Source organism: Dermochelys coriacea, chromosome 6 (assembly GCF_009764565.3).
Source record: "Dermochelys coriacea isolate rDerCor1 chromosome 6, rDerCor1.pri.v4, whole genome shotgun sequence".
NCBI lineage: Eukaryota > Metazoa > Chordata > Testudines > Dermochelyidae > Dermochelys > Dermochelys coriacea.
The window spans coordinates 60,549,401-60,573,519 of record NC_050073.1 but is presented as its reverse complement, the minus strand read 5'-3'; the positions used below and the strand labels follow the sequence as shown (position 1 = coordinate 60,573,519).

The 24,119-nt window shown below is 44.8% G+C and overlaps 1 protein-coding gene and 1 long non-coding RNA gene across 7 annotated transcripts in view; one reads left to right on the top strand and one right to left on the bottom strand.

Moving 5' to 3' along the window:
• Window positions 1-24,119, bottom strand: part of SMOC1 (SPARC related modular calcium binding 1) — a 197,510-nt gene that overhangs the window by 58,306 nt on the left and 115,085 nt on the right. The gene's annotated exons all lie outside the window — the stretch shown is intronic.
• The window catches only part of LOC122460815, an 84,345-nt gene that overhangs the window by 47,349 nt on the left and 12,877 nt on the right, over window positions 1-24,119 (top strand). Inside the window, exon 2 of the long non-coding RNA XR_006282331.1 lies at window positions 18,220-18,312. This is a non-coding gene — a long non-coding RNA (uncharacterized LOC122460815). The remainder of the gene's footprint in view (window positions 1-18,219; window positions 18,313-24,119) is intronic.

Here is a 24,119-nt window from a genome sequence, read left to right as displayed (position 1 = left end):
GACAGTGATCAATATATTAGGCTTCAGAGAAAGGTCGAAACCCCCACAATGGATCTAGTCCTGTTTTAATACCTTACATGAAGGGGAAATTCCTTCCTGACCCCTGCAGAGAACAAACTTATTACATGAAGTATGAGATTTTATGCCATTTTTAATAAGTAAAACTACAAATGTTACCAATCAAAGTTATCCAGCTTAAAAAAAAAAAAAAAAAAGTCTAGCCTCAGTACTGGGCTTCCTTCATAGGAGATGGTACGGGGTGAAGAAAAAGTTTGTAGGAGTGGCTGAACTACTACTTGCATGATGCAACCATCTCCTGTCTGACTGAGCCATGTTGTGCATCATGGGAGATGTTGTCTAGCCCAGTCCATAGGCGAGAGAGCATCAAGCAACAACTCCCGGGAGGCAATGAGGCACCAATGAGAAACAGTTTAATGTTAAACTGAATCCAAACAAAATGTTTCTAGTTAGTTCAACAAACTGAAATGAAAAACATTGCAAACATTACCTTGCATATTTAGTTTTAGTTTTCTTGGCAGAAATATCAAAAAGTTTTGGAAAAGTTGAAATTTTCTCAACATTCAATTGTGCAGAAATTGCATTTTGCCAAAAAGCCTTAATGGAAAATTCCTGACCAGCGCTATACAAATGAACAATCCTGGTCCTATTGAAGTCAAATTGGAAGTTTTGCCTTTGGCTTCAGTGGGGTCACGCTTTAACCTAATATGAATAAAAATGTCAATGAACTTTCAAGGAATAGGTTTTGCTTTCAATTTAAGTTTAAAATTTCCATGTAGTGTCAGAAACACACACACACACACACGCCAGGAAATAAAACAAGAAAATGAAAGTGAAATAGACCTGTTACTGACCAAGCTGAGCGAAATGAAAGAAGTTCGCAGACAGCAACAATGAAGAAAAGTAAAATGAAGTGTTCTTAGTAGAAGTGATAACATTTTTGGTTTAGAGATTTTTCCAACCAAAAATGGCCCCTTTATGGGGGATGTGGAAATTTTCATGGAATTTCGTGGAATTTACTTTTCTTTTGAAATTTCCCAGTGTTTCCAACAAAAACCTCAAAACATTTTGGCTTTCAAAATGGAGAACAGTGGAAATACAAAAACACAAACTAAAGCACTTTTACTTTTTTGTCAAAATAGAAAAATTCCAGTTAAATCCTCACTACCACCATTTTTACCCCCCGTGAAAAATGTTGAACTTAGTTTTACAACCAGCTCTTAATTTTAATATTATTGAGTATTACCCTTAGTAACAGAGATAAGGAAATTTTTAGGTATACAGGGCAAATACTTTCTTGGTATAACGCTTTTGGCTTCATAGGAAGTAGAGGACAATTTGGCCCTTGATTTTTATCTTGATGTTATCCCTTTAAAAATGAGGCTCTCTAACGAAAGGTAAGTCAACCTTCATACTAAGTCAGAACAAGGTGTGGGTTTCAATATGACTCATGAAACCACAGCAACTACTTAAAAAAAAAATTATAGTTCTTAGATGATATTCTACCACTCCATTGAAGCAGTTAACAACATAACAGTTTAGAAGTCAACACAACATACAGCAGTCTGAAAAAGTTATATGATTAGTAAAGGACTGGGCACAATGAACTGCCAGTATGGTAATAAGCTTATTTATAATGTTACCATGAATGCTTATCCACTGAGTAACTCGAGAATTGCTTTTCAATTTTAAAAGCAGTCTCAGAAATCAAAAAGGGGGGAGGGGCTAGAAATAGATCCGAGCCACAAATTTTGTATCCAAATCTAGATCTGAACTTTGCCAAAGTTCAGCATGATTTTAACCGGAAGGTTGTTTTAGGCCTATCTCAAGAACAAACAAAAAAACCACAAAACAGTCACAAATACAACATTTTTGGTAAATACTGACTCCTTCTCAAGAACTGAGGCCTTCCTTTTAGAGTTATCCAGAAATAGCCATTTAATGATCAGTTTGGTTTGATTTTCAGGATAATGCCCAAATGAAAAACAAAAAAACAAAAAAACAAAAAAAACAACCAAATCTTAAAAAAACCAAGCCTATGAACTATGTGTTTTTATTTTATAAAAAATATAGAAGTATAAATTAAATAAAAAGATCTTCCTAAAAATTAAGTATCTTGATATTACAAATAAAACCTCACACAACACTTTCCCCCATTTAACTGCCAAGGCTGAATTGCAAGTATTCAATCCATCATGGTAGCACCCAAAATTATACTTTCCAAACACAAGACAACACAGTACCTGTCCTGTTTAAGAAACACAATTCCTCCTCACATTTACTTTTAAAAAAAATACAGCAACAGAGGTGAACTTATTTAAAAATCAAAAAACCAGAAACTCATGGTATTTTGTTTTGGTTTGTTTAGGGATCATGTAATAGTCACGAGACAAGTAGTACATTTTATTTTACAAAGTACACGCTGGTGTTGCTGCTGCCAGCTACATGTCTATTTCTCGGACCAGAGGATTTTTTCCAATAACTCACTGTTACCAGCAAGTTTTATTGAAACTTGTTTTATGTCTCACAATGTTTTGACTTGGAGCAGAACAGCAGCTATGATATTGTCTACTCTCCTTTGAGTTTTCTTTTCACTCCAGCCATTGCTCATCACACTGAACTCTCGTTCCACTGGGCTGTTTGTTCCTGGTAAAACACTGAGGTAAAACTCTGGCATAGCAGTAAGTTATAAACAAACATTTTGTAGTTATTAAAAAAAACAGGGTTCTGATAAAATGAAAAACCAGGGTATTTCAGATTTCCCAGAAGTTCCTGGAATACAATATCATAAGGAAAAAAAGCAGGATATGTAGTCCCTTTAAAATGCCAAGAAAATGTTTGATCTTTATTAATTACAATCTATTGCCTCCAGCAAGGAACTAAAAAATCCTATAGCTTTAAGAAAGCTGTGCAAATGTAGCAGCTCCCCATATAGAATATGGGCAGAGGGACAGAAGTAGAAAGTGAACCATGTACCCTAGCACCACTAGATGGCAATGTTTCCAGATCAGAATTGACGTGCACTTACAGAATCATCAAGAGGACTTCGCTCTTGGCTACAGTTTCCCAAAACTTGGGGTGAAGAGAGAGCATCTGTGCCCTATCCTCAGATCCATAGCAACCCAGCATGGATGATGGGATCATATATTTCATTTCTCGTGGTGTTCTTTGGATTGCTAGCAAAAACCGTTATCTGCCTTTTGTAACTGTTGTTCTTTGAGATGTGTTGCTCATGCCCATTCCATTCTAGGCATGCGAGTGCTCATGTGTGCGGATGGAGATTTTTGCCTTAGCAGTATCCGTAGGGTTGGCTGTGCTGCCTTCTGGAGTGCCACCCTCATGCATTGGTTTAATCAGACGCTGCCGGCTCTATGTCCTCTCAGTTCCTTCTTTCTGGCAACTCTGACAGAGGGGCAGGAGGACAGGTAATGGAACGGACATGAGCAACACATCTCAAAGAACAACGATTACGAAAGGTAGATAACCATTTTTTCTTCAAGTGCTTGTTCATGTCGATTCCATTCTAGGTGACTCAAGCAGTAGCCCTAGAGGTGGGCTCCAAGTTCACAGTCATGCAACTTGCAACACTGCTCTACTGAAGCCAGCATTGTCTCGGGCTTGCTAGGTAAGTGCGTTGTGAGACATGAACGTGTGAATAGACAACCAGGTGGCAGCCCTGCAGATATCTAGAATTGACACATGGGCACGGAAGGCCACTGAGGCGGCTTGCGCCTTAGTCGAATGGGCAGTTACGATTGCCAGGGGAGGCACTTTTACCTCATCATAGCAAAACCGGATGCATCCACGATAAAATTCTCTGGGTGGACACCAGACGATTTTTCATCGTATCCGCCACCATGATGAACAGCTGCATCAACTTACGGAATGGCTTGGTCCTTTCAATGTAGAAGGCTAGTGCTCTCCTGATGTCCACAGAATGCAATCTATACTCCTCTTCAGACTTATGAGGCTTTGGCAATAATATATGTCCTGGCTCATGTGAAATTGCAAAACCACATTGCAGGAAAGCTGGGTACAGGGCAGCTGGACCTTGTCCTCGAAAAACACCGTATAAGGAGTCTCCGAGATTAGTGCCCTAATCTCAGAGATTCTTTGTGCAGACGTTATCGCCACCAGGAATGACACCTTCCAGGAGAGCAGAAGAAGGGAACAGGAAGCCAAGGGCTTGAAGGGAGCTCTCATGAGCCGTGTGAGCACTAGATTCAGGTCCCATGGAGGGACAGGGTCTCGGACATGGGGATAGAGTTGCTCCAGACCTTTCAAGAACCAGATCGTCATGTCATGAGCAAAAACAGATCTGCCCTGGAATGTGGGGTGAAAGGCTGATATGGGGGCCAAGTGGACCTTAATCAATGAAAGGGACAAGCCCTGGAGTTTGAGATACAGAAGGTAGTTCAGGATCGATTGCATTAAGGCCTGCTCAGGCCTAACCCCTTGGGTCAAGGCCCAGCACGTGAACAGTTTCCATTTGGCCGGGTAGGTTGCTTTGGTGCAGGGCTTTCTACTTCCCAGTAGGACCTGCTGGACACGGGCCGAGCATTCCTGCTCTTTTGCATTCAACCATACAGCAACCAAGCTGTTAGGTGCAGCACTGCTAGATTCAGGTACAGGAGCCTGCTGTGGTTCTGGGATAGGCGATCCAGTCAGAGCCCCCTACCACGGGAGTAAGAAAGCATCTGACAAGGAGCCCCTGTTGATCCCCCAAAATGAGAAAAATGTGTGGCATTTCCTGTTCTGACGAGTTGTGAACAAGTCCACTTGGTGAGATCCCCAAGATTTTGGAAGATCACGCTGACCACTTGACTTGGCAAGATGAGAAGGTTCTGATGAGGCGATCTGTTAATACGTTCCTGGCTTCAGGGAGGTGCGCTGCCATAAGATGAATGACATTCTACACACACAGAAGTCCCAGAGCTGGAGAGCTTCCTGGCAAAGGGCTGACGACCTGGCTCGGTCTTGCTTGTTTATATAAAACATTGTGATGGTGTTGTCTGCCAGGACTTGAACCACCTCACCCTTCAAGTGGGACCAAAAAACCTTACAGGCCAAGCAAACCGCTCCGAGCTCCCTGATATTTATGTGGAAGGAGCGGTCAACCCACAAACAGCAACCTTGTGTGCTGAGCTCGCCCAGGTGGGCTCCCCAGCCCAGGTCAGAGGCATTGGAAACCAGGGTCAGCCACAGGGCCAGGGCTGCGAAGGAAACTCCTTCCAACATACATCCAGGATCCAACCACCATGCCAGTGACAACTGGATGTGGTCCAGCACCTTGGCCACCAGGTCTAGGTCGTGCTTGTTGGGGGATATAACCAATGTCAGCCATGCCTGCAGCGGCTGGAGATGGAGCTGGGCATGATGGTACAGGCTACCATGCAAGTACAGGCTACCATGTGGCCTAACAACCTTAGGCAAGTGTGGGTGGTGCTGAGCAGGTACATGGGAGATCACATCCAACATGGCTCGAAAACGAGCCTCCGGAAAGAAAGTTCTGGTCCGCATGGACTCGAGGACCATCCCTATAAGCTCTATTTGTTTCACTGGTATGAGGGTCGATTTCTAACAGTCCCAGGTCACAACAGGTGGAACGCACCAGATTGAAACTGCTCAGCACTTGATCCCATGACCTGCCGTTGATGAGCCAATTGTCGAGTTAAGGATAGACCTGGACTCTTTGATGCCTCAGGTAAGCGGCTATCAGGGGCACACATTTTGTAAATACCCATGGAGCCACGATTTCTAGCAGTCCGAGGTAACCCATGACCAGGCCAAACAGTAGGGATGAAAACAACTGAGGAAAGGAGGCGGCGGATCCGGGGAGTTGACTAGGACGTTGCTCTCAAGTGCACCCTCAAAACGAACGCTTCTGGCCCCTGTGATGTTTTGCCATGCCAGGTTGCGCAGGTGAATGGGAAGAGAAAGGGCAGTGATGATTAAAACTCGTGTTCCTATCCCTGCTCCTTGCAGACCCCCATCGAGACTGACAAGGCCTTGGCAGCAGGGGTGTTTCCTCGCCGACTAAGGCATATGCAACCAGCGAGCGGAGGGTGGCCCGAGTATCCTTTAGTCCATGCAGCCTCGCATCTAGCCTCTGCTCTGCAAAGAGCCCAATCCCATCAAACAGGAGACAGGCCTGCGGTCTGAAGCTAGGAACTGCGTCTCATGACCACTGCTGAGGCAACCACCGTGGCCACCGAACCGGCTATGTTCCATGCCATTTGGAGGGAACACCGAGCCGCTGTAGCACCCTCCTCAACAAGGGCCCCAAATTCTTGGGCCACGTCCTGGGGCATGGAATCCTTGAATTTATGGAATGGGAGTCCTGTCAATTGAAGTGATATCTCCCCAAAAGAGCCTGGTGGTTCACGACCCTGAACTGAAAACTGGCCATAGAATAAATTTGCCTTCCAAAAAGGTCAGTCTCTTGGCTGCCTCCTTGTTGGGGATGGAACTAAATTACCCTTGCTTGTCTCCCTCATTGGCCGCAGAAACCACCAATGAACCTGGGGGTGGGTGGGTGTACAAGTATTCAAACCCCTGGGCTCAGACAAAATACTTGTTTTCAGCTCTTGGAGGTGGGTGGGATTGAGGACGGGGTTTGCCAGAGAGCTTTGGCAATCTTTAGGACCCCTTCTTGCACCGTGACACAGGCAGCGGTTGATGAGGAAAGCACATTAAACAAGGTGTCTGATTGCTCCGCCATCTCCTCCACCTCTAGGCCTAAGTTAGTAGCCACCCTTTGGAGCAGGGCTTGGCGCTCCTTAAAATCGTCCGGTGGGTGAGCAGGAGAGGGCCCCGCCACAGCCTCATCTGGAAAGGATGAGGATGACTGGACCACTGGGGGAAGGCCCGGGGCATCATCCGCTGTGGGGAAGAGGGTAGGTCTCTGAGTGGGCACCTGCCTTTCCACCCTGGCATCTGACTGCGCTTTGCGCATCAAGCCCAGTGCTGCCAAATGCTTGTCTGAAGTGGCGACCGACAATTGGTGCGAAGGGGGCATCAGTATAACTGGCATGCCCCAGGCATTCCAATAGGGCCATTGGGCTGGCCGCTGGCCCTGCTGCCAGGACGGCATCACGGAGGTGGACGCAGCCTCAAGAGCCCAGTTGCCATGGTGCTGTCTCAGCGAGGGGCTGAATTCCCTCTCCATACTGGAAGAATCCTTTGATGGCCACGGAGGGGCTGTTGATGCCTACGCCTGGGGACTAACCGTGAACAGTGCCTTGAAGATGGGGATCTGTGCCAGGAATAGGGGGAGCAGCACCATGTTGGGGAATGTTCCTGTGGTGTAGGTGACTGCGATTGACGTCATGGATGGGGTTGGCGGGAGGATGACTGATGCCGACCATACGGTGACTGGCGCCTCCCTCTGGGTGAGTCTCAATGAGAGGATGGAGACTGGGAGCACGGTGTCAGCGATCTGAAGCAGCGAACTGGTGACCTGGGCTGATGCAGAGACCGGGGTGCAGCAACAAACAGCTCTGCCTCAGCTCCAGAGACCAGCAGTGTTTACTCACCTTGTGGGAGGCTTTCATGGCTGGCTTGCCCTCATAGGGAGCCTTCACCGATTCCATCGCAGCACATGGTGTCAGCTGTGCTGGGAGAGCCCTTTGCTCTCTGGGAAGGCATTGACTCCGCCATGAATATGGGTCCCCTTCCGCTTCCTGGAGTTGATGGTGGATCCCTTGGGAGGGGGGGAGCAGGAGGTCCCCTAGGGGATGTATCCCCATGTGGCTCTGGGGTGGGCGAGCAGCCCAAAGAGGGTCCTTTACCCGATGCCCCTTGATCCTTCTTTCTCAGTGCCGGGTCCTACTTTTTCAACTTCTTCTTGGGCACCAGTGAAGAGAAACGGTGCTGGGTAGAGCCTGGTGCTGAGGGTGCACTGTGCAACGAGGCCAAAGTACTGGGAGTCGAGTCCAGCTGGGACAGCTTCAAGGCCAGGCGAAGAGCAGCCTCCATGAGTAGGGCACTCAAACGGATGTTGTGCTCTGTGTGTCTCCTGGGATGAAAGTTCTTACAATGAGACACTTCTTTTACATGAGATTTCCCCAAGCACTGCAGATACCTGCCAAGCGGGTCATTAACAGGCATAGGCCTATTACAGTCAGCGCAGGGCTTAAAACCCAAAAGAGTCCCCACTGGGACACTAACTACAGTGCTTAACAGCTACTTACTAATTAACTAACTACAGTAAACAAAACTATTTACAGCTCTAATACACAAAGCAAAGAAGGAAACCGCTGATCATTTGCAAGGCCAAGGACAGAGGTGCTTTGACCAACTACGATGGGCAGTAAGAAGGAACTGAGAGGGCACAGGGCTGGTGGCACCTGATATACCGACATGTGAGTGTGGCACTCCAGAGGACACCACAACCGATCCTATGGATACTGCTAAGGGAAAAAATCTACGACTGTGCACGTGGGCGTGCACACACCTAGAATGGAATCAACATGAGCAAGCACTCAAAGAAGAAACTGATATGTCTAATAGGGCAGAGAAGACAGTGTGGTGTGCAATCCTGAAACCATGCGTCTTCATCACAAGTCCCCCTTCCTCTATTGTACACTTGCATCACCTGTTGGGAAGAGGGAGAGAAAAATAAATGTCTGCAAGCAGAGCTGGAAAATCTAACCTTGGAAGGTACGACGGTGACAGCTGCAAACACTTCTTTCCCCATGCCATTGTCTCAGGAGGACACTGGCTATAAGCCAGAAAGCCACCTAGCTTCCACTATCACGGGCCTCTCCTGAGGACAGAAGAGGATTATTCCTTCATTTTAGTGTGGCAATAGCGTCGCTAAGTACCCAGATGACTGACAGTAAGGGAGAATTTCCCCTGTAACCTCCCTACGGAGCATTCTGCATGCATCCACATACAGAACTCTCACTGAATATGCAGGGGAGAGCCACACTTCAAATAAGAGGCCTTTTCTACAATGCAGGCAAAATAATTTTGCTCTAACAAAGCAATCTTTATTCTCCAAGACACAGACTAACTGCTTGCGACCTATATGTTTATGTCAGAAGTAAAATGAGTTGCAATTATCAAGGAAAGATGCACACTTATTGGCTGTTGAGATTAATCAACAATCTTGCCAAAGGCATAGACCATATGGGGAGAAGTTGGGGAAGGAGGAGAGAAGGGCTAAAGCTGGTCTACCACTGCATTGCCTGCCTAGTAGAGATGTCCTTTGCGCCAAAGTGAGATGTATGCATTTGTGGTGCATGCAGACAAGAGAAACAAATGAACCTGCCATTTCTGCAGTGTGATCTGAAAAAAAAAAAAAAAAATCTCTATTTCCATTGCCATAAAGCAGCACTAAAATCGGAACTCTGTCGAAGGCAACCTCCAGTAATTCCCCTGCTTGAGCCATTCTTTTTAGGTGACAAATCTGAGGAACTGTCCCACACTGAGGTCTCATTAGAGGAGGGTTTGGAACAAAATTAAACAAAAAATAATAAGTCACCAAGACCAGATGGTATTCACCCAAGAGTTCTAAAGGAACTCAAATGTGAAATTGCAGAATTACTAACTGTGGTATGCAACCTATCATTTAAATCAACTTCTGTACCAAGTGACTGGAGAATAGCTAATGTGACGCCAATTTTTAAAAGAGGCTCCAGAGGTGACCCCGGCAATTACAGGCCAATAAGCCTGACTTCAGTACTGGGCAAACTGGTTGGAACTATAGTAATGAATGGAATTATCAGACATATAGATGAACATGATTTGTTGGGGAAGAGTCAACATGGCTTTTGTAAAGGGAAATCATGGCTCAATCTATTAGAATTCTTTGAGGTGGTCAACAAGCATGTTTCACATTTGGGGACAATGTATACCTTCAAGTCAGCGGCACTGCGATGGGTACCCGCATGGCCCCACAGTATGCCAACATTTTTATGGCTGACTTAGAACAACACTTCCTCAGCTCTCGTCTCCTAATGCCCCTACTCTACTTGTGCTACATTGATGACATCTTCATCATCTGGACCCATGGAAAAGAAGCCCTTGAGGAATTCCACCATGATTTCAACAATTTCCATCCCACCATCAACCTCAGCCTGGACCAGTCCACACAAGAGATCCACTTCCTGGACACTACGGTGCTAATAAGCGATGGGCACATAAACACCACCCTATATCGGAAACCTACTGACCGCTATTCCTACCTACATGCCTCTAGCTTTCATCCAGATCATACCACACGATCCATTGTCTACAGCCAAGCTCTACGATATAACCGCATTTGCTCCAACCCCTCAGACAGAGACAAACACCTACAAGATCTCTATCATGCATTCCTACAACTACAATACCCACCTGCTGAAGTGAAGAAACAGATTGACAGAGCCAGAAGAGTACCCAGAAGTCACCTACTACAGGACAGGCCCAACAAAGAAAATAACACAACGCCACTAGCCATCACCTTCAGCCCCCAACTAAAACCTCTCCAACGCATCATCAAGGATCTACAACCTATCCTGAAGGACGACCCATCACTCTCACAGATCTTGGGAGACAGGCCAGTCCTTGCTTACAGACAGCCCCCCAATCTGAAGCAAATACTCACCAGCAACCACACACCACAAAACAGAACCATCAACCCAGGAACCTATCCTTCCAACAAAGCCCGTTGCCAACTCTGTCCACATATCTATTCAGGGGACACCATCATAGGGCCTAATCACATCAGCCACACTATCAGAGGCTTGTTCACCTGCGCATCTACCAATGTGATATATACCATCATGTGCCAGCAATGCCCCTCTGCCATGTATATTGGCCAAACTGGACAGTCTCTACGTAAAAGAATGAATGGACACAAATCAGACGTCAAGAATTATAACATTCAAAAACCAGTTGGAGAACACTTCAATCTCTCTGGTCACTCGATTACAGACCTAAGAGTGGCTATCCTTCAGCAAAAAAGCTTCAAAAACAGACTCCAACGAGAGACTGCTGAATTGGAATTAATTTGCAAACTGGATACAATTAACTTAGGCTTGAATAGAGAGACTGGGAATGGATGAGTCATTACACAAAGTAAAACTATTTCCCCATATTATTTCTCCCCTCCCCACCCCACCCCCCCATTGTTCCTCAGATATTCTTGTTAACTGCTGGAAATAGCCTACCTTGCTTGTCACCATGAAAGGTTTTCCTCCTTTTCCCCCCCCTGCTGCTGGTGATGGCTTATCTTAAGTGATCACTCTCCTTACATTGTGTATGATAAACCCATTGTTTCATGTTCTCTGTGTGTGTATATCAATCTTCCCTCTGTTTTTTCCACCAAATGCATCCGATGAAGTGAGCTGTAGCTCACGAAAGCTTATGCTCTAATAAATTTGTTAGTCTCTAAGGTGCCACAAGTACTCCTTTTCTTTTTGCGAATACAGACTAACACAATCATGTTGACAAGCGTGATCCAGTGGACATAATATACTTAAATTTTCAGAAGGCTTTTGACAAGGTCCCTGACTAAAGGCTCTTAAGAAAAGTAAGCGGTCATGGGATAAGCGGGAAGGTCCTCTCCTGGATCAGTAAGTGGTTAAACGACAGGAAACAAAGGGCAGAAATAAATGGTCAGTTTTCAGAATGGAGAGAGGTTAATAGTGGTGTCCTCCAGGGGTCAGTACTGAGACTTGTACTGTTTAACATATTCATAAAAGATCTAGCAAAAGGGGTAAACAGTGAGGTGGCAAAATTTGCAGATGATACAGAACTCTTCAAGATAGTCAAAGCAAACTCTGAAGAGTTACAAAGGGATCTCACAAAACTGGGTGACTGGGCTACAAAATGGCAGATTGAATTCAATGTTGATAAATGCAAAGTAATGCACATCGGAAAACAAATCCCAACTATACATTGATAGGGTCTAAATAAGCTGTTACCACTCAAGAAAGAGATCTTGGAGTCATTGTGGATAGTTCTCTGAAAACATCCACTCAATGTGCAGCAGCAGTCAAAAAAGCTAACAGAATGTTGGGAATCGTTATTAAAGGGATAGATAATACAGAAAATATCATATTGCCTTTATAAAAACTCATGGTATGCCACATTTTGAATACTGGCTGCAGATCTGGTTGCCCACCTCAAGAAAGATAACTGGAATTGGAAAAGGTATAGAAAAGGGCAACAAAAATTCGGGATTCAGAACAGCTTCCATATGAGGATAGATTAGAAAGATGGACTTTTCATCTTGGAAAAGAGACAGTTAAGGCGGGATACGGTAGAGGCCTACAAAATCATAATTAAGGCTACATTTTAGTCATGGGTATTTTTAGTAAAAGTCTCAGAAAGTTCATGGGCAGTAAATAAAAATTCATGACCTGTGACCTGTCCATGACTTGTACTATGTATCCCTGACTAAATCTTGGGGGGTAGCCCGGGGAGCACCGCAGGTGCTGGGGGGAGTGGTGCACAGCCCAGGACCCTTGCTGGTACTGGTGGATGTGGGGGTTGGCAGGGCTGGCAGGCTCCCTACCCAAGTCCTCGTGAGTCCCCGGAAGCGGCAACATGTCCTTCAACTCCTAGCTCCGTGTGCTGCCCCCACTCCAAGTGCCAGCTCTACAGCTTCCATTGGCTGGGAATCATGGTCAATGGAAGCTGTGAGGGCTATGACTGCAGGCAGAAGCAGCACGCAAAGCTAGGAGCTGAGGGAGGGACACGTCGCCACTTCCGGGGAGCCCCCCTGAGGTAAGCGTTGCCCAGAGTCCTCACCCCCTCCCGCTCCCCAACCCAGAGCCCTGGGCCGCCGCCCATACCCAAACTCCTCCTGTTGCTGGGGGGGGGGGGGGGAAGAGGGGGGCCAGTGGCCCGAGACAGCCCCAACAGTGGCCAGTGTGGCTGGCCCAGGGGCTGCCTGAGTGGCTCAGGTGGCCCCTGGGCCAGTCGCACTGGCTGCTGCAGAAGTCATGGAGGACCCGGAAAATCACGGAATCTGTGACTTCTGTGACCTCAGTGACAAACTTGCAGCCTTAATCATGACTGGTGTGGAGAAAGTAAACACCACAGGAATTAGGGGTCACCAAATGAAATTAACAGGCAGCAGGTTTATAACAAACAAAAGGAAGTATTTCTTCACACAACACACAGTCAATCTGTGGAACTCTTTGACAGAGGATGTTGTGAAGGCCAAGACTATAACAGGGTTAAAAACAGAACTAGGTAAGTTCCTAGAGGATAGGTCCATCAATGGCCATTGGCTAGGATAGGCAGGGATGCAAAACCATGCTCTGAAGTGTCCCTAGCCTCTGTTTGCCAGATGCTGGGAATGGGCAACACTTGATTACCTGTTCTGTTCATTCCCTCTGAAGCACCTGGCATTGGCCACAGTTGGAAGACAGGATACTAGGTTTAGATGGTCCATTGATCTGGCACAGTATGGCTGTTCTCATGTTATGTCTAATCCAATGAAGAACCTCTCCTTTGGAATCCCTGGCAGATTAATACTGCTCATTTCTGCCCTTTTTAAAGGGTAAACAAAGAATGGATTTTTAAAGCATGCACCTATCCAGGCTCCGTGTATAACAGTGTGAAATAGACAGCTTGAACTACTGAGAGCCCAAGGGCTTGTATACGTCATTCAACCTGCTGGCATTCAGAGATGCAAACTAACTGGGTAGCTGTGCCCAAGGAAGATACTACTTGCTTCCAAAAGAAAGTATTTGCCCTGCTATGTTCCACAATGGGTGGACATCAGAGGCTGGAATAGAACTGCATGTGTACTATTAGGTGAGCCTGGGGATATGATCCATGAGGGTGAGCAGAATGAGGCCAGACTCAACACCTTCAATATGATCTCTGTTCACATGTATATTGAATTCTCATTCACTGTTCAACATCACTTTGCAAACTAAGTAAGCAGGGCCTCATTTCAGCCGCTCACTGTTCTACAACTGTCTAGCAAACAGTTTTTTAAAATCTAGGTAAGTCCATATAAACATCTTTGTTGAAAGAACACTAAAATTGCAAAGTGAACCACTAAATGATGAAGTTAATATTATCCATGCATCCTTAGCTCTTCCCTTTTTGGTGCACGTATTACCATAAAGCAGGGATTCTCAAACTTTTTCCATGGCATGGATGACATAACAGATTGCTCTGTGAGTTAACTTAATACAGAAGAATATTAGTTTTGTTATTTCCTGAATTTTTAATAAATTGATTTTGCAACCTTATGTTTTTTCTTTTAAGTACAGTTTGACTGAGCTTCTGGACTTTTATTAAAAATTCTAAATTATAGAAAGTGTTCCATACGGTAAAAAAAATTGCCGGATAGCATCAGAACATTGCTTTATGCACAAGATGCATATTTCAAGATCACACAAGAGAGCTTTGCCTCATTCAATATGCATCTCCACACTGGAGGAAACAGGTTTTTACAAGTTCTTAATAGGATCTAAAATTCCATGCAACTGTTATACACAGATGCACGTTGCAAAAAAAAAAAAAAAAAAAAAAAATTGTGAAAAATTAGTGCTCATGCAGAAAGTATACATTTTTAAACCCTTATAACTTGGCCAGATCAAGACAGTTTTTCCATCAGGCAACTGAAACTTCAAAGCACATGTCCAGCCTGATCTCCCTACCAGCTTTCTACACCTCTCCCCACCAGGAGCCACTGAGCTTCTACAGCTATTAAGGAAAACAGCTTAAAAACCACAAACACACACGAGTATATTTTCCCCTCCGCTGTCTTCATTCTCAGAAATGTTTTCACCCCTTACGCTTAGTAATAACCACCACCACACCTTTGCACAGAGACAAGATCTGGAAAATTTTAACTTTATAAAACTTTTGCCTTTTGGGCTAACATGAAAAGGCTCTTTAGAACAGAAATGCTTAGGGAGCTTCCGCTATAGGGGCTGCTGTGCACTCCAGCAATAACACATATGTGTGCTTCCTAAATTAACCATACCGTATGTTGTACAAATGCTCATGGCATTTACTGCAATGATAATTTTCCGAGAATCAACTGAAGTAGAAAGGGTAGCATCCACTGGGCCTTCCGGAAGGCATTTGCTCTTCCCTTTCATGCTCCCTCCCCTTTTCACATCTCCTTGCAGGTGTGCCAATGTGAAGGAAAAAAAAAAAAAAAACCAAAAAAACAAAAAAAACAAACCCTCAGATCCTGAGGGCTTTGTGGTCCAGTACAGTCAGCGCATTTGTGACAGCACAATTCTTTGCCCTGAGAGAAAGCCTGTCCCACGCACAGTCCATTGGAAGTTGCTTCGACCCCTGATGACACAATTCAAAGCCTCTTCTGTTTGGCTTTTTGATTCCTGATTGACACATTCACTGCCGGAGATAAATGCTGCTTGGAGGACAATGTTGATCCGCTCGGACTATTCTTGTGAAGGACTTTCAGAATAATAAAACAAAAAACATTGGTGTGCTTATGTGTCTGAATAGAACTTGAGACAGACAGAGAGGGACTGGAGTGCTTTAAAGAGGCTGGCAAGTCAATTGAAGAGTTAATTGTCTGGGTGTACAATGAGTTTATTCTGACTGCAAACAAAGAGCTCTCTCTTCCTGGTCCTGGTCCTTCAAAAGCAATGTGTCAAAAGGACCCAAAGCAGCAGTCTCTGTATTAATGGCAACACTCTGGTCTCTGGGATTCAGTGACTTTTTTTTTTTTTTTTAAAAGCCTTGAATCCTGACATTCCGATGGTATCTCTCTAAAATCCAAAGTCCTTATTTACTGGCCAAGTTCTCAAACTCCAACAGTAATTAGCCAAAACAAACCTATCTATATCCCTCCCAGCCTCTTTGTAGCCATCAATTACAACAGCCCTCTTTTGAAAAATAAAGGCCTATCAAGCTATTATCCAGTAAAAGTTGGTTTTGTAGGTAACTTCTCCTAAATTTGATACGATTTTAGATATTGATTATACATTTTCACTAGAGGCGGGTTCAGACAAAAACCCTGAATCTGAATAGCTCAAACTTTGGGGTGCATTCAGACTCCAAATCCTCTGGATCTGAAATTCAGAGCTGGCACTATAATAGGTCAAACCAAAACCAGGTGCAAACCTCCCCCAGCTGTGGGAAAGTTTAGATCCAGATTTGAACTCTGTAGGTCAAACCTATCTCTGTGGTAATTACCACGTAAATATCTGGTTTACACTTGCATGAGTTGTGCAAAGTCAGCAGAAAAGCCTTCCCAATACTGTTGCATGAAAGGTAATACAATCAAACTAACCATTGTATTGTGCAGTTTCGGTAACAACTCTTCTGGAATTTTGTTTTAGTGTGGGAAAAACAGGGAGGGGGGCTTTATACTAGCAATGAGCAAAATTCAAAAGGGTCTGAGGGTCAGTCAGAAAAACACTCAAGTATGCACACTTACTCCAGTTTACCCTGTTTTGCAGCCTTGAGTTTTGGATAAGAAATATCAACCTCTTGCAGCCAGAATGAGAAGTAATGAAGAACTTGGAGATGAGATATAAAACATTATCTGTTTTGAACTTTGTAAGAGGTCATTTGACATCTTGGGAAAAAGTTCAGATTGAATATAATTAGAACCAATGTATTTGCCCATCTCCCACCCCATCTCTTTTATACCAGAGATCTGCATAGGAGAAGATCAGGTTTGGATTTAGTTTAGTTAGGGATTTGCATACGAGGTCAAATCAAGGGAAGGGTTCTGCACAGAGTTCAGATTCAACACGGCTGAAATCTCCTGATGTTTTCATGAGATTTAAGCCGTAAATGGAAAAGATCAGTCACTAGATTGCTGCTTATCTCTTGATATTTCCACTATCTTGGGCCTTCATAGCCATATTCACACCAGAACTGCAAAAATAGGCCTCTTCAGAGTTTTAGAAGTGACAGGGAAATAAAACCACAAGACCAAGTTTGAATCATGCTCCCTGAAAAACAAAAGGGCTCACAATTAAGGCTGCAGTCTCTAGTTTACACAGAAAGTTGCACAAAATTCCTTATTTTCATTCAAATAGAGACCAAAGCCACGTCTGTGCTACTGAAGCAGCTGTGCTGCTGTAAGATTGCTCATGTAGCTGCTCTATGCTGATGGGAGAGAGCTCTCCCATCGACATAATGAAACCACTTCCAAATGAGTGGTGATAGCTACATCAGCGGGAGAGCATCTCCTGCCAACTTAGCACTTTTCATACCTACGCTTCTGTCAGTGTAACTTACGTTGCTCTGGGGTGTGGATTTGTTTTTGTTTTTTCCAGACCCCTAATCGACATAAAAGTTATACTGACAAAAGTGCTAGAGTAGACAGCCTAAAATCATTCTCACAGCACAAAGGAATTGTCCTCTGTACATTGTCGTCAATGTACTGTATACAACTCTCTCATGCAGCAGTCTCACTTCTGCAGCTACACAAAATCATATGATGTCAGAGGACCTAGCCATGGCTATGATACCATAAACCCTGATTCTTTAAGTCAGGGCTAACCTCATTTGTCTGTGCTTCTGCCATGAAATGAGGGATAGCCATCTTAATTGTCTTTTGATTTATTAACACCATTACACCGAGTCAAAATCCTTCTGCTCCCCCTCAGCATAGTTTATGATGATCAGAAGAACCTTAAAAGAATGTGCTCATTATCTGTCACTCAAGATACAGGAAGGCTCCAAATGGATTTTACCGAGATGTAAGCTAGTGGATATTCTTAAATTCTAGCTTTCAGCTAAGCCACTTCTCCATATTAACACCTGCCATCCTCTCCCCTACAGGCAAAGTGGTCACAAAGACCACCCTGTCACTGTAAAGCTAGGAATTTCCCCCAACAAATTTCCTGGTCTCCTCTTTCTGTTCCCTCAGTTGCTCACTATTGGATTAGGCAACAGGAGAAGGAGAGAGGGAGGATCATATAAAAAAAGGCACTCTTCTAACTTTCAGAAGTCAAGAATATTTCCCTATACAAGGGCCAAACCCTACTCTTATTTATACCCTAGTCAACCCTACTGAAAGCAGGGGGCTGTGGAGGGTGTAAGTTGTCAGACTTTGGACTATAGTCCAGGAAGACTTGCCGTCACAGATGTAAGTGGGTCCCACATAACTGAGCTTAACTATTAGGTCTACAGCATATTGTCCAGCCATAGCTATAGCAGATCATTTAAAACATAACATTACAACATTACAGCTAGAATCTTGCACACAAGTTGCAAGTTCATTCTTGACGGTGATGTGGCCCTTTACCATAGGTTCACTCAGGCAAGTCTAAATCCCGTAAAGTGAAGTGGGACAAAGAATGCGTAGCAGTTCCAGGGGCTCTGCAGATTTGCTTCCAGCACACGGTAAGTTTTTGAACAGATACCTGCTCATTGTAGCCTAGTTCAGGTTTTGCAGCTTCCAGAAGTGATTTCAGCCAGCAAAACTAACAAAACCCATAAGTCTTCTTTGCAGACTTTGCACCTGCATGGGTGCTTCACATATTTACTAGGTGTTTCTCTTGTGTAACCTCTACTATGATTACATTTGGGAAGCATAACAAATTGGAGGGATAGCAAATAGATATAGGAGGTCTGAACCAGACAGCAAAGTGACCTGGAAAGGTCCGAGCCATGTGACCTGAAGGCAACAAGAGGCGATTAAGGGCAAGTCTACACTACAAAGTTAAGTCAGCCTAAATTATGTACACAAAAAGCCTCCACTGTAATTGAATTGGGTTTTACATATCCACACTACACTCCTTGTGTTGGCGGTGCACGTCCTCACCAGGAGCGCATGCACCAATTTAATTGCCAGCATGGGGCACTGTAGGATGGTTTCTGAAAGGCAGCGACAGTCAACGTAAGCAACAAAGTCTCTACAGACACTGCATCAGCCTAACTACATTGACTTAAGTGCTATGCCTCTCGCAGAGATGGAGTTATTAAGTTGGTGTAGTGGGTGACTTACATCAGTGGGAGCTACATTTTAGTGTAGACACAGTTAGGTTGATGTACGCTGCCTTACATTGACCTAACTGTAGTGTGCACTGGGTCTAAATACCAGTATAGATTTCTACATGCCATAGGAGGAAATAGTCACACAGTATGAAGAAGGAATGTTACCACCTTGCAACACCCTCCCACCCCATTTGAGTGAATTTATTTTCATTTTATCTCCTTAATATTGTCTTAGTATTAATTTCTCATAACTAAACACTATAGTTGCCACAAGTAAGGTCCAGCATAGGAGTTAAGAGGGGATCTCTGACGTGAGAAGTGCTCCACCACATGAAAATGCTGGAGAACTACTAAGTTCCTCAGCCCTCTGTAAGGACAATCCTCCAGTCACAGGGGGATTTAAGGAGGATGTGAACAATATTTAAAAGGATGGAGGAGACTGGATGGTTTAGGGGATTGGGTAAAGATAAAAAGACAATGGGTTTACTGCAGCCTAAGTTAGCAGTGATCAAAATTCATTACCATCTGATGTTTGTTTGTTGGCCTAAGTCATGGATCTCAACCCAGTTTCTAGCGGATAGCTGCCCATAGCACAATTGGCAAATCTCAAAAGCCAAGGATTGACTGGACCATCGAGACAACTCCCCCTCTCCATATCAGGTTTGAAGCACACTGACAGCAGGGTCTGGTAAAAGCCTTCATCGCTGCCATATGTGCTTCTCTCCAGTCACTGTCAATCCAGCACCTTTTCCCAGGACCAAATTTCATTAGAGAAGATTAAGACGAGTGAAGAAGGAACCAATAAAACAGAGGGAAAGATTTTTAAAAGGGAGAGTAGAAGTGAAAAAAACCAGCAGAAAGATAATAAAATAAATCATGTGCAAAACAAATGGATCACATCCTGCATTTATTTAAAAGGGCTGCACCGAGTGCAGGTCAGTGCAGATTTTGGCCCACTGACAAAGGGGAATATAGGCCACTTTCCACTAGAAAATAAGTGCTCATCTGGCCCCCAAATAAAGGGGGGAGGGGCGGAGTTCTGCTCCAGAAAACCTTTTTAAACTCTAGATTTTTGGAGGGTGATAGGGGGCGGGGGGGAAGAGAAGCAGCACAGGTAGAACAGTGATGGTGTCAGTGCCAGGTAAGTCATACACTTGCTAGCAACAGGAATCACAGAATACACTTTTTATTAGGTTTGTCATTCTTCCCAGAACAGGAACACCTCCAGTGTGCTAGCATTATTTAAACTGAAGTGAGTGATGAGGTCTAGAAATTGGCACAAGCCAGTGTTCTCTCTCAGTACACAGTGCAATGACAAGTTCTAAAAATAGACTGGGCGTGGGGGGGAAAAAAAGAGGAGAGAGACTCACTTTTTAATAGTTTCCCACATGGTTGGAGAGAACATTTTATCTGATCCCGTAAGTATTGCTAGTATGATAATAAGACTGAGAATTGCAGGTCTCTCTTCAAACCAAAATAGATGAATTTAGAATGACAACCCCAACTCTGGTTTTGCTGCAGGTGGACTAGTGGAACTTTTATATAGGGTGAAAAACAAAAACAAAACCTGCACAGACCTTACTTGTGACGCTCCAATTTTTAGCATCCAGGCTCTTTGCAACCTTTCCTTTCCACTTCCCACCACACAGCTTGCTGCAGAGCTTTGTGCATCCTCAACAGCCACCTTATGGGCATAGCATAGGCCACAGCAACCACCACACTTCTGGATTAAGTTCTGTATCAAACTAAAACTAAATCTACATTGCCCAAAATGCTTTCTTGTGTGGTCCCCAGCTTTCGTAGAAAAAAGTATTTTTCTTGTCTCCCCCTTCCACAGAAGCCCATCACATCAATGGCTGCTCAGGAATCTGACACCACCAGAAGGTGCAGAAGACCTAATACCTGTAGGTGTGTAAGGAAGGAGCATGTGTTTAAAAAGCAGGCACCATCTGCTTTTGAAGGAGGTCTCCCGATACAATATTGCTTTTAAATTGCTTCAGTGAAGTCAGAAAAAAGAAAGCTAGTGGGCCTGCTTTTGCAGGGAGCTCCATGGGAGCTTTGCCTGTCAGTAAGGACTAGGCCCATAATTCGTATTTTTCAAATTCTTTACCAATTTCTCAAAATATAAAAAGGGTTTATCCCCCCCACAACACACACACACACACACACACACACACACAGCCCTTCCCTCCAGCCCTGGTGTCTCGGAGGGAAAGTCTGTGTACAATCTCCTCACATCTTCATGGCATAGGGCCTAGAAGTGGGGGTGGGGGTGGCAGTAAGTTTCCTGGATCAATGGCCATTTGAAATTCAGACATATGGCTGAAGCCCTACAGCTGCATGTGTTAATTACCACATGTGTCCCCTGTAAAGCAGTCTGTTAAATACAAACAGAAAACAGAAGAGAAAAAGCTGTTCCAAGAGATTAAGCAAATATTCTAAATTTTTGACCCCACTCCCCCAGACACATGCTCATGTGTAAGAACACAAGCTCTCTTCCTTACTCCCTCCCGACACCTGCATGTTTAAGAACCAGGACACCCCTTTACAGCTCTACCCATCTGCACTGAACCTAGGCAAAAATTATCTCTAAATGTACTTTCACCCCTCTGCCCACCAGAACTCTTCTCTCTTCCCCACTCCTCTCCTTTTGAGAACTAATTCTTGGCTGACAACCAGACTAGTCTTGGACTTACAATACGCCTTTTCATTTCCTTGCAAGCAAAGAGAATGGATACCTCGCTGGCTATGTCTGCAGTGCATGTGTGCAAGCGAGGGGAAGAGGAAAAAAATTATTCCACCCCCCCAGAGATTTTTCTTCAGGACCACAAAGAGCAGAATTCAGAGCTGATGGGAGCAAGTGCAACTCCACTGACTTCAACTGGAGTTGCAGCACCTTGCCCAGGTCTGCATTTGTCCAAAAGAGTTTAATAATTCCATAATAAAAATATCTTTTATTAAAACACAGTCTTTGCATGCTTTGGGGTGGGGGGAGGGAAAGCAGTCCAGGACCTCAAAAGAATCTAGCACGTCACAAAAGAGATCTGTATGTACAAAAGATGCAGGGCTCATAAGGGTTTCCAAGAAAAAAGGGGGGCTAGAAGAGCAGAAGTAACCCTCTTCAATCCCCAGCTCAATTAAAAAAAACGCTACTCCACCCTACATATTGGTGAGGGGGCAGGTTCTGGGGGCCAATTCAATCCCTGGCACAATCTAGTGCCTCTGATTTATATTTGCTTGCATTATTGTAGCACCTAAAGACTTAGCACCAGGGCCACATTGAGCTAGGCACTATAGATTGTCAGCTCTTTGGGGCAAAGTCAATGGCTTCTATGGAGTTCTAGAGGACAAATGTCACCCTCAGTCACCACTGCAGTCTGCACTAAGCTGCCCATTTATTGGCAGTATAAACTATTGAGGGGAAGGACCAGATGGCCACATGATGGAGGGGAGTTTCCACGACCCCTGGCTGTATCTGTTCAGTGGATACCCTAATCCCCATAGCTGTCAATTCACAAGTATAACATTTGCCCCCCAGCTCTCCTGGCACAGGTGCTCAGTATGCATAGAAACTTCCATGTCACAACATTAAATATATCTCTCCCCTGTATAATCAACCCCATGGGGCCAATGGGGTTCAGAGTAGAGAGGCAGAAGAGCACTTCCTGATGCTTTCTATAGGTCCCTGTGGCCAACACTTGGGACCCAGTTCCCCCTGCATTACACTAGTTTTAGAGACTAGAATGAAAACTAAAAGCTAAAAAGTCTAGTGTGTACATGAGGTCCTGCTATAGGAGGCAAGTATCCAAAGCAACAGTATGAGGGATCAGACTAAGCTCCTGCAGGGCAATTTCCTGTACTTGCCCTTACCTAGTGACCGCAGTTGGTTTCTCCAGACTTTATCTTCTAATTTCTAAAAATTCTTTTATGTTTTGATTGAAAGGAAACCTTCTGAATGGCATCTGATGTGGGTTATCTGAATCGTCACTTACACAATAGCAAAAATTTGTGTCTGTCGCCATTAATTTCAGTTGAGGTTAACTCAGAAGTCAAAAACTGAGGGTGATGTAGTATAGGGTCAACATTAAATTATTTCACTGTTGAGCATCTTAGCAAACACACCCAACAACTTTAAGAGTGCAGAAAGAGCTTGAATAACATCATTAAAGATTTTTAAGGTGGGGAGTGGGTCTCTGGGGGGGTGCTGGGCTGTGAGGGGGCAGGGACAATGTGTGTTGGGGCACTAGGGAGAGGGGGGTTGTGTGGGTGCTGAGCTATTGTGGTGGGGCACTGGGCAGGGTCGTGTTGTGCATTTGTGGGGGGGATCTGGGTGTGTGTGTGCTGGGTATAGCAGGTCCGGGGCCAGCTCTGGCCATAGGCAGTCAGAGGGGTGTTGCAGAGGTGCCAATTTTCTGATTTCTCCGGGGGCCCTAGGCCCTACCTTCACTCCACCCTTTACCCCCACCTCAATGCCCCACCCCGACCCTGCCTCTTCCTGCCCCTGCTCCTCTTCCTCTCCTCCCAGCGCCTCCTGCCCACCACTGATCTGCTGATCAGCAGCTGGCAGGAGGTGCTGGGGGAGGAGCTGATCAGCAGGGTCACTGGCTGGTGCTCAGCACACACTAATTTTTTTTCCTGGAGCACCCATGGAATTGGGGGGGGGGGCTGTGTGGCATGGTATGGGCCCACCCCCAAGGGGAAGGGACATGTTGGTAGCACAAGACTGGGCAGGCCACTGTGCATCTGGAAACTGCTGGTGTGTAAATAGTACCATCATACTTGGCTGGCTGGAGCAGGGCTGCCACTGCCATGCCATGCCATGCCCCATTGCCCCTGGCTGGCCCCTTGCTCTAGGGACTGACCTCCCCACACCATGCTCCATTGCCCCCATGGGTCCTACAAATATGTTTGGTGCTGGGCCCACAAAAGGTTAACCTGGCCCTATTTCTGATACTTGTACTTTTCCTGTAAGTTTTTTGGATTGATTTTTTTTGCCGTAAGTGTTTAATATTAACCATTAAAGGGTGGTTCCAGCCTGAAAAGTGATCCAATAACAATGTAAGGTTCATAGAATACCAGGGTTGGAAGGGAGCTCAGGAGGTCATCTAGTTCAACCCCCTGCTCAAAGCAGGACCAATCCCCAACTAAATCATCCCAGCCAGGGCTTTGTCAAGCCTGACCTTAAAAACTTCGAAGGAAGGAGATTCCACCAC